Source organism: Gossypium hirsutum, chromosome A12, assembly GCF_007990345.1.
Source record: "Gossypium hirsutum isolate 1008001.06 chromosome A12, Gossypium_hirsutum_v2.1, whole genome shotgun sequence".
NCBI classification, from domain to species: domain Eukaryota; kingdom Viridiplantae; phylum Streptophyta; class Magnoliopsida; order Malvales; family Malvaceae; genus Gossypium; species Gossypium hirsutum.
The window spans coordinates 93,025,621-93,034,439 of NC_053435.1; positions in this window are offsets into that span (position 1 = coordinate 93,025,621).

The window sequence follows — 8,819 nt, forward strand, 5'->3', positions numbered from 1 at the left end:
TAAAAACACGCTAAGTTAGTGTCATTTTCAGAAGAAAAGCAAAAAAATACGTCTAGCTTAGTGCTTTTTTCCCTAATTTAAGGTAAAACGTACTGATGTGAATGCGCTTTTCTAAAAAGTATCCACATCAGAACACTTTTGCCTGTGCTCCAACGGTCAATTCCAACAACTATTTGAACTAGTCGTTAGGCCCCTACGGGTCCAAAAAATAAAGAGTATAAAACCCTCAAACACATTTTTCACACACAATTCTCACAAATTCTCTCCTAATTTCTCAAGTTTCTCACAATTCTCAAAAAGCTCTCAAATTATTATCTTAAATTCTATTTTTATCTAAGTTATTTTTTTTGTAATTCCAAGAAATAGTATTTTTTTTATTAAAAATTTGTTCATGTTCAATCTAGCAATGGCTGGATCTTTAATTCGTCTTGATGACAAGCACATCTCCTTCAATCAATTGCAATTGGTAAGAATAAATTTTAATAAAATTTAAATTTTTAAAATTTTTTTATTTCATAGTTATAATTGAACTTAATATTTTTTATAACTTTTTATTTAAATAGGTGGAAGTGTGAATTTTGCAATGTCATATTTGTGATCTACCCGGTCCTCCATCACTATTGATCGAAACATAATTGAGGGAAGCTGGTTTTTTTCACATGGCCTATTCAGGCCAGGGGTGTAAGTTAGACCCGAAACTCATAAGTGCATTGGTGGAGAGGTGGAGATCAAAGACACATACATTTCATCTGTCATGCGGTAAGTGTACTATCACTCTAAAGGACGTGCAGTTACAGTCGAGGTTACCCATGGACGAATTGGTAGTCACCGGGTCTGTTCATTCTGCTAATTGGGGGACAGTCTGTTACGAACTTTTAGGTGTGGTCCGGAGATTATTACTGGAGGTCATATCGAAATGGCCTGGTTAAGAAATAATTTCGAGGAACTGGTGAAGGATTCTACTAAAGAGAGAAGAGTACGATATGCTCAGACATACATCCTTTAGATTATTGGAGGTATTCTGATGCCTGATAAGTCACGAAACCTTCTACATTCAAGGTGGCTGCTGAAACTCGTCGATTTTAGACATGCTGGCGAACTCAATTGGGGGTTCACAGTGTTGGCGACATTGTACCGGGAGATGTGTTGGGCGACGAAACCAGAAAAAATCAAAATTGGTGGTTACCTTTTACTACTACAATCATGGGCTCCGTACCGCCTTTCATTTTTACATCCTTTAATGGACTACCCATATACATTCTTACTCGTAACAAGGTAAAATTCAGTATATATTACCATTATTAAATTGATTTAAAATAAAATTATTATGCTAATAAGTTATTTAATTAGGTGGAACCATACCCTGAGTCACATAGGATTACCTACTGAGTTTGAAGATATACGACTTCTATTGGACCAGCGATCGGAAGCAGATATATGACATTTATTTAATTTTGAACTATATACAAATAACGTAGTCGATTCCGTATTTAATATTTAGTAGTATATATATAACTAATATTTTTATCACATTTATATATTTTGAATAGACATTGTAATGGCCTAAATTCAAGTTATCGGAACAATGGTTTCGTAGCCACAAATCCGATTTAAAGAGAAATTTATTTTAATATTTTTGCATGAATATTGATATGATAGGAAAATCGTATAAAAATATCGATAGAAAAATTTTACCTATTTAGTGGTTAGTTAGAAAAAGACATTATAGAAGAAATTGGGTAAAAACAAGGTATCGAGACCTCGATCTCGTAAAACCGAGTTGGAAATATTTTTATAAATGTTTGGGCAGTCAATTAAATCAAAATGACTAAATTGGAAAATGTGTAAAAGTGGCTGGGATGATTAAATAGCTTAAGTGTCTAATGAGAAAGCACTTATAAGGGAATTAGACCTAAAATTTATTTGGGCTGGACGGCAAGGGCATAAAATCAACAAGAAAATGGATGATTTAAGGGCAAAATTGGAATATTGCATAATTAACTGAATAAAATTAAGACTAGTATGGAAATATCTAGATTTCTTGTGATTTCTCTTCATTCTCATCAGCCAAAACACCATATGAGGGGTTCTTTGAGCTGGTATTTCATAATTTTTGTACCAAGTGAGTTAATCCTTGCCTTTTTTTTATAATTTTTGTGTTTTTAAGACTTTTACAACTACGTCCTACTATTAAATTCATTAGTTTTTCATTTCATGGATGAAATTGAAAGTCATCATGGTTGAGCGCTGTAAGTTTATGATGAAATAGCATGAAACTGAAGCTTTAATTTGTTTATGAGATGATTTTATTAGGTAATTTCAATAGAAATTGATTTTTAGGACCTAATTGTGAAAAGGTTTGGAATTAAAGTCTAGTGCTAAAATTCTTATTCCCAAACGTTATAAAGTAGTTTAAAGTGATAGAATAAAGTGTTAAATGATAAAAGGAACAGCTCAATTGAGATATTAATTGAGTAGGGACGAAATTATCATTTATTAAAAGCTTAGGGGAAAAATGGTAATAAACATCTTGCACTAAAACAGTTTTGGACAGCAACAGTAGGCTAACTTTGAAAAATCACCAAAAATTATGAAAATTGAATTAGAAGCTAAATAAAATATGAAATTAAATTTTATTGAGTCTAGTTTTTTAAAGAAGAAACGGTGTAAGCAATGGAATTATAAATCATGAGATATAATAAATTTTGTGAGATAAGGTTAGAATGAATTCGGGTTCCCCTATTCTGACTTTGAAAAATCATCAAAAATTTAATAAAAATAATTAAGGGCTTAAATTTATATTTTTAGAATTCTGAATGAGTCTATTTTCAAGAGAAACAAATTGAAACATCATTCGAATCTTGTATGAGGAGATAATTAATTTTTAGTAACAAAGGGTCGGAACTGTCAGACAGCATAATAGGGATGACTTTAAAGAATAAACTGTACTTATTGGTTAAACCAAAAATTCTAAAAATTTTATGGTAAGAACATACATGAGTCTAGTTTCAGGGAAAATTAGCAGATCTTAATTTGGAGTTCTGTAGCTTAAAATATAAATAACTTAGTGACTACGACTCAATTAGACAACTTTGAATGAACTATAAATAATAGTGGAATTGTAGAGAATGTTACATATAAAGATGAAATGTATTAAATTGATGATTAAATTTATTTATTTAGATCTAGAAAATTCAAATACAAAGCTAGATGTAATAGCCTAAATTTTCAGTGGTGTCAGAATAGTGACTCGAGATCACTAAATCCGACAAATGAGTAGAAAAATATTAATAATTTAGTGAATATAAGTTAAATGTGAAGTTAGGAAAATTTTTGAAATAGCGAATAGTGTGCTAGAAATAAATATTTAAAAAAAATTAGAATCGAAAATGAGGTATCGAGAGTTTGAAAATTTTAAAACGAGCCATAAATATTTTTATAAATATTTATGGTGTGTTAATAAGTTAGTATTGAAGTTTAGTCAAGAAATTTTAAAGTTCCGATAGTTAATTGAATAAAAAGGACTAAATTGTAACAAATATAAAATTATGAGGAATGGTTAAATAGCTTAAGTGATAAAAAAAGAGGGTTTAAAAGGCAAATAGACCCAAGGTCTATTTGGGCTGGACGGCAAGGGGCTTGAAATCAGCAGGAAAATTGATGAATTAAGGGCAAATTTGGAATATTGCAAAATTTACTTAATAAAGCTAGGACTAAAGTGGAATTATCTAGATTTCTCTTTATTTTTCTGCATTCTCATCAGCATAAACACCATAGAACGGTTTTCTTAAGCTGGTTTTTCATATTTTTACTGCAAGTAAGTTCAATTCTTGATTATTTCTTGAAATTTTTTGTGTTTTTATGACTTTTACAACTAGGTCCCCTTATTGAATTCATTAGTTTTTCATTCTATGAAAGAAGTTGGAAGTTTCTATGAATATGTGCTGGAAGTGTATGATGATTTAGCATGGAATTAGAGCTTTAAATTGTTTATATGCTGATTTTATTGAAAGAATTGAATGGAAAGTGAATGTTTGGGACCTAATGGTGAAAGAGTTGAAGTTAAGGTTTTATGTGGAAATTCTAAATTTTAATAGTTGTGAAATAACTTATAATGTCTAGGTAAAGTATTAATTGAGAAAAATCAGCTCAATTGAGAGGCTAATTGAGTAGGGATGAAATTGTTATTTATTAAAAGCTTAGGGGAAAAATGGTAATAAATAGCTTGCACTAAAACAATTTTGGACAGCAGCAGTAGACTAACTTTGAAAAATCACCATAAATTGTAGAAATCGAATTAGAAGATGAAAAAAATATGAAATTAAAGCTTATTGAGTCTAGTTTCTCATAGAAGAAACAGTGTAAGAAAAGGATTTGTAAATCATGAGATATAATGAATTTTATGAGATAAGGTCAGAATGAATTCGGGTTCCCCTATTCTAACTTTGAAAAATCATAAAAAATTGAATAAAAATAATTAGGGTCTTAAATTTATATGTTTAGAATTATGAATGAGTCTATTTTCAAGATAAATAAATGAGAACATCATTCGAATTCCGTAGGAGATAATTAATTTTTAGTGAAGAAGGGTCGGAACTGTCAGATAGCAGAACAGGGGTGACTTTAAAGAATAAACTATACTTATTGGCTAAACCAAAAATTCTGAAAATTTTATGATAAAAATATATGTGAGTCTAATTTCAGGGAAAATTAGCGGATCCTAATTTGGAGTTCTGTAGCTCAAGATAAAAATAATTTAGTGACTATGACGCGGATTGACAGCATTGAATATACATAGGTAAATAGTGAAATTGCAGATAATGTTACTTATAAGCGGGTTATAAACATTAAGGATGTGAAATAGAATGAATGTGAAGTCAATACTGATAAGTGAAAAATTTTATATTATAGATCAAGAAATTGAGGATAAACGAGGAAAAGAGAATTCCGGAATAGTTCCAGAAATCTCTACAACTACTGCAAATTGTTTCGGGTAACTTCGTACGGTTAAATTATTAAATTTCAATGTTATTTTATGAATGGTGATTAATATTTATGTATGTTAATTGTTGAAAATAATTAAATCATGTACAAAAGTTACGAAATTGAACTGAGTATTTCGGAGGGACGGAACGCAGGAAATGAGTACGATCGTTCGGTGAAAAAGATGAATTGACGGTAAATTACTCAAGTAAACCGAGATTCAGCATTTGTTGTGACCTCTCATGTTTGCTTTCTGTTTAGCTCTTACGAACTTCCGTTAACTCATATGAGTTTCAGTTAACCCTTTTTGGGTTTCAGTTCAGCTCTGGTGAGCTTCAGTTAGCCTTCGGGCTTCTGTTTAGCACTTATGTGCTTTAGTTAGATTTCGGGCTTCAGATCACGATATACTCAAATTCGTAACTCGTTCCTTAAATTGACAAGTTGGTAAGTCGTAATTGTAACGTGTGGAAAAAGAAATGTAATTAATGTTATCATTATTTTTTAGCTCAATTAAGTAAATTATTTTTAAAATGAGATTATGACTTACAGGATGAAAGTAACTTACTTGAAATGTCCATATGGTTTGAATTTTGGAAACCAATATTGGTAAGGTTTATGGTTTAAGCCGATGAACTTACTAAGCTATAGTTAGCTTACTTGTAATGTTTATTGCTCTTTGTAGATTAACGGGAGGGTCAGAGGATCGGATCATCACGCTCAAGTCACACTATCTCGATTTTCCAGTAGATTTTGTTATAAATACTTTAAATGGTTTATATGGCATGTATAGGAGCTTATGTGACTATGTTTTGTATCAACTCATGAATATATTAGTTAAGTTAATATAAGTTGATATATGATATGAATGGAAATTAATTAAGATGTTTAAATACTACTTGAAAGTGTGAATGGATATAATTTTAGATAAAATAAGGATTAGTGATATTGTTATGAGACGAATGTGATTTGGATGAAGATTGTATTTGTTGAGTTGTTGTTGTGTTGAGTTAGTTGCAAATTTGAAATTGCAGGGAAGGTTAGATGTTTCTAAAGGGGTTATATTGATTTTTTTTAAAATAATAATTATTATTATATTACGAAAAATTTTAGGAGTACTTGAATAAGTCCCTATTCATTTATAATACGTGATTTAGGCCTCGAGGGTTCATAAAAGAGACTTAATGATTTAATTTTAATATATTTGTTGTTTATTCATGAATTGTTTGTAAATTAACCACTATGTTCGGTAACGCCTTGTAACCCTATTCTGGCGACGGTTTGGGATTAGGGGGTGTTACACTAGATCGAGGAAAAGAAAAAGTTCGGGATTAGTATATTTTTGTATACGAACAAGTATCGAGGTAAGTTCATGTAACTTGAATTATATTATTAAATACTTGAAATGTATGTTATTGATGTGAATATGATTTGAATGTTCATTGTATGAAAATTGATGAAACATTAATATATTTTATAAAAAAGGGGAAGAAATCCCGGTTGAATGGAAGGAAAATTCAATGGATCTCTGAAAAGGAATTGACGGTAAAAAGGATCTAGCCTGGACGGGTGATCCTATCCTGATATAGCCCTCCCGAAGAATATGTGTAAAATGAATTTAGCGTGAACGGGTAATCCAAATTAGGGTCTGAATTTAGCCTGGACTGGTAATTTAGATCGAAGCTCATTAGAGTAATTGTCATTGCAGGGGATTTAGCCTGGACTGGTAATCCCGCTGTAAGGATGAGGTTCGCGGGAGTGTGCTCTCTGAAATGGAAATGTGTGCACAGGAATATGAATTGACGGACCTGGAATTGTACACTAAAAGTGTATCTCTGAAAATCCATCGAAATTTCGAAAAATTCAACGGGATAAAAATGGAAAAATAACAAGGGAATGAAAATCATGGTATTGATGAGCTCATCAATCATGGTATATATTATTGATACATGAAAATTATTAGACTAAATTGAATGTTGAGTTTGGGCATGTTAGGGTAATAATGCATTGAATGGATATTTGAATGTTTATTGCATTGTATTGAAAATATTAGGTAAATATAATTCTTGTTACATGAGCTTACTAAGCACAAAGTGCTTACCCTATTTCCTTTTCCCCTGTTTTATAGTGTTAAGAGCTTAGAGGTCGGATTCGGTCGGAGACACATCACACTATCAACCTAAAGATTTCAGTATATAAATAAACTTTATTTTAGAAATCAATGGCACGTATAAGCTAATAAAGTAAATGTTAATGTGAAATGATTGTAAAGTCAACCATTGGTATCGCTAACAAAACTTGATTTTGGTATATGATAAGGTTATCTTATAAATATGCATGAATCTATCTTGAAAATATGTTGAATTGGATTGGTTGATATGGATTGGTCTTGGTTTAAAATTGCAAGGAAGATTAGATATCTATAAAGGGGTTATATTGAGTTAAAAAAATTAAATTAATTCGTAAACTCCGATAATGCGTCGTACCTTATTTCGGCAACGAATACGGGTAGGGGGTGTTACAGACACCATACGAGGACCCGACAATTTGGGCAGTAATTCTTGAGGAATTCTTTGTGAATCCCAGCGTTTGGCACATTAAGGTCCCATTGGTAGTATACGCTACCGTCGAGATGCACAAGGCGGATAAAGTGTTGCGACAGTTCGAATTCCGACAATCAATTCTCGTGGCACCTCAGGAGCTTGATGATCTGCATCGTGTCGACTTACGACGATCGGATACAAATTGGCTGGTATTCCACTCGCAATACATCGAGATGTGGAATAATCAGTATGATTTTTTACTTACTCATAACACAATTCTCATTTCAGAGTTAGCATGCGATCTGGATTACATGTCATGATTTAGGATCCGTGTCAAGCCATATTTTTTGACAAAAGAGGATAGACATCGGCATCCCCATACGAGTTGGCCACAACAGGCCCCCTTAAATTCAATAGGTGGCGAGACAGACCCATCATCAGCGCCCACACAAGAACTGACCCCGACGGCATCAACACTACCACCCTCACCACATCCTCTTCATTGTGTACTGTCTTATTTTGGTCTATATCTTAACTCTTTTATTTTCACACAAATATAAAATATTGCACCACATTTTTCTGTTTCTACTTTTATGACAGGTTGGATTGTTGGTCATCGACCACTGATTTGGTACACGCCTAGGTCATCTCATTTCTCAATGGCGGTGACACATACGACTATGTATAAGCCATCTAAATATGAGGCACAGATAAGGAGTCCACTCATTATCCCATCGACTTATGGGATTCAACATAGTTATGCTCATTCGCCGTAGCTGACGCAAACACCTCCGCATTTTTGTTCTATCAAGGCGGGTCATCTTCCCAACCACTTAGGTATAGACTAAAGGTTGTACGAATGCAAAGATCTACATTGACCGAAGGCGAACCCCAACAACCACAATGTTTTCGATCCTAGAAGGAATTCAATACGTAACCGTTAACCACCCCGATGTGGGACAGATTTCGACCGACATATGCACTGATGAATTGTAAATTGTATCATTTAAATTAATATAAGTTCTTTTGAATTTTTTTTTGTATATTATCTGATTTAGCTATCCATTAAACCCTAATCAAAATTCAAATTTACCTAGAATATTTTCACATAACATTACAATAAGATTTTATTTGAACAGAAATATCAAATGTTTTTGTTGAAAATTCACATGAATAAAAATTAAATTTATTTTTGATTAACAATGGGTAACAATTCTCATAAAGACATACTATAAAGTTTAACTTCGATGTGGACAGGACGACATTGTATGGCTCGGGTTCCTACACCATCCGCAT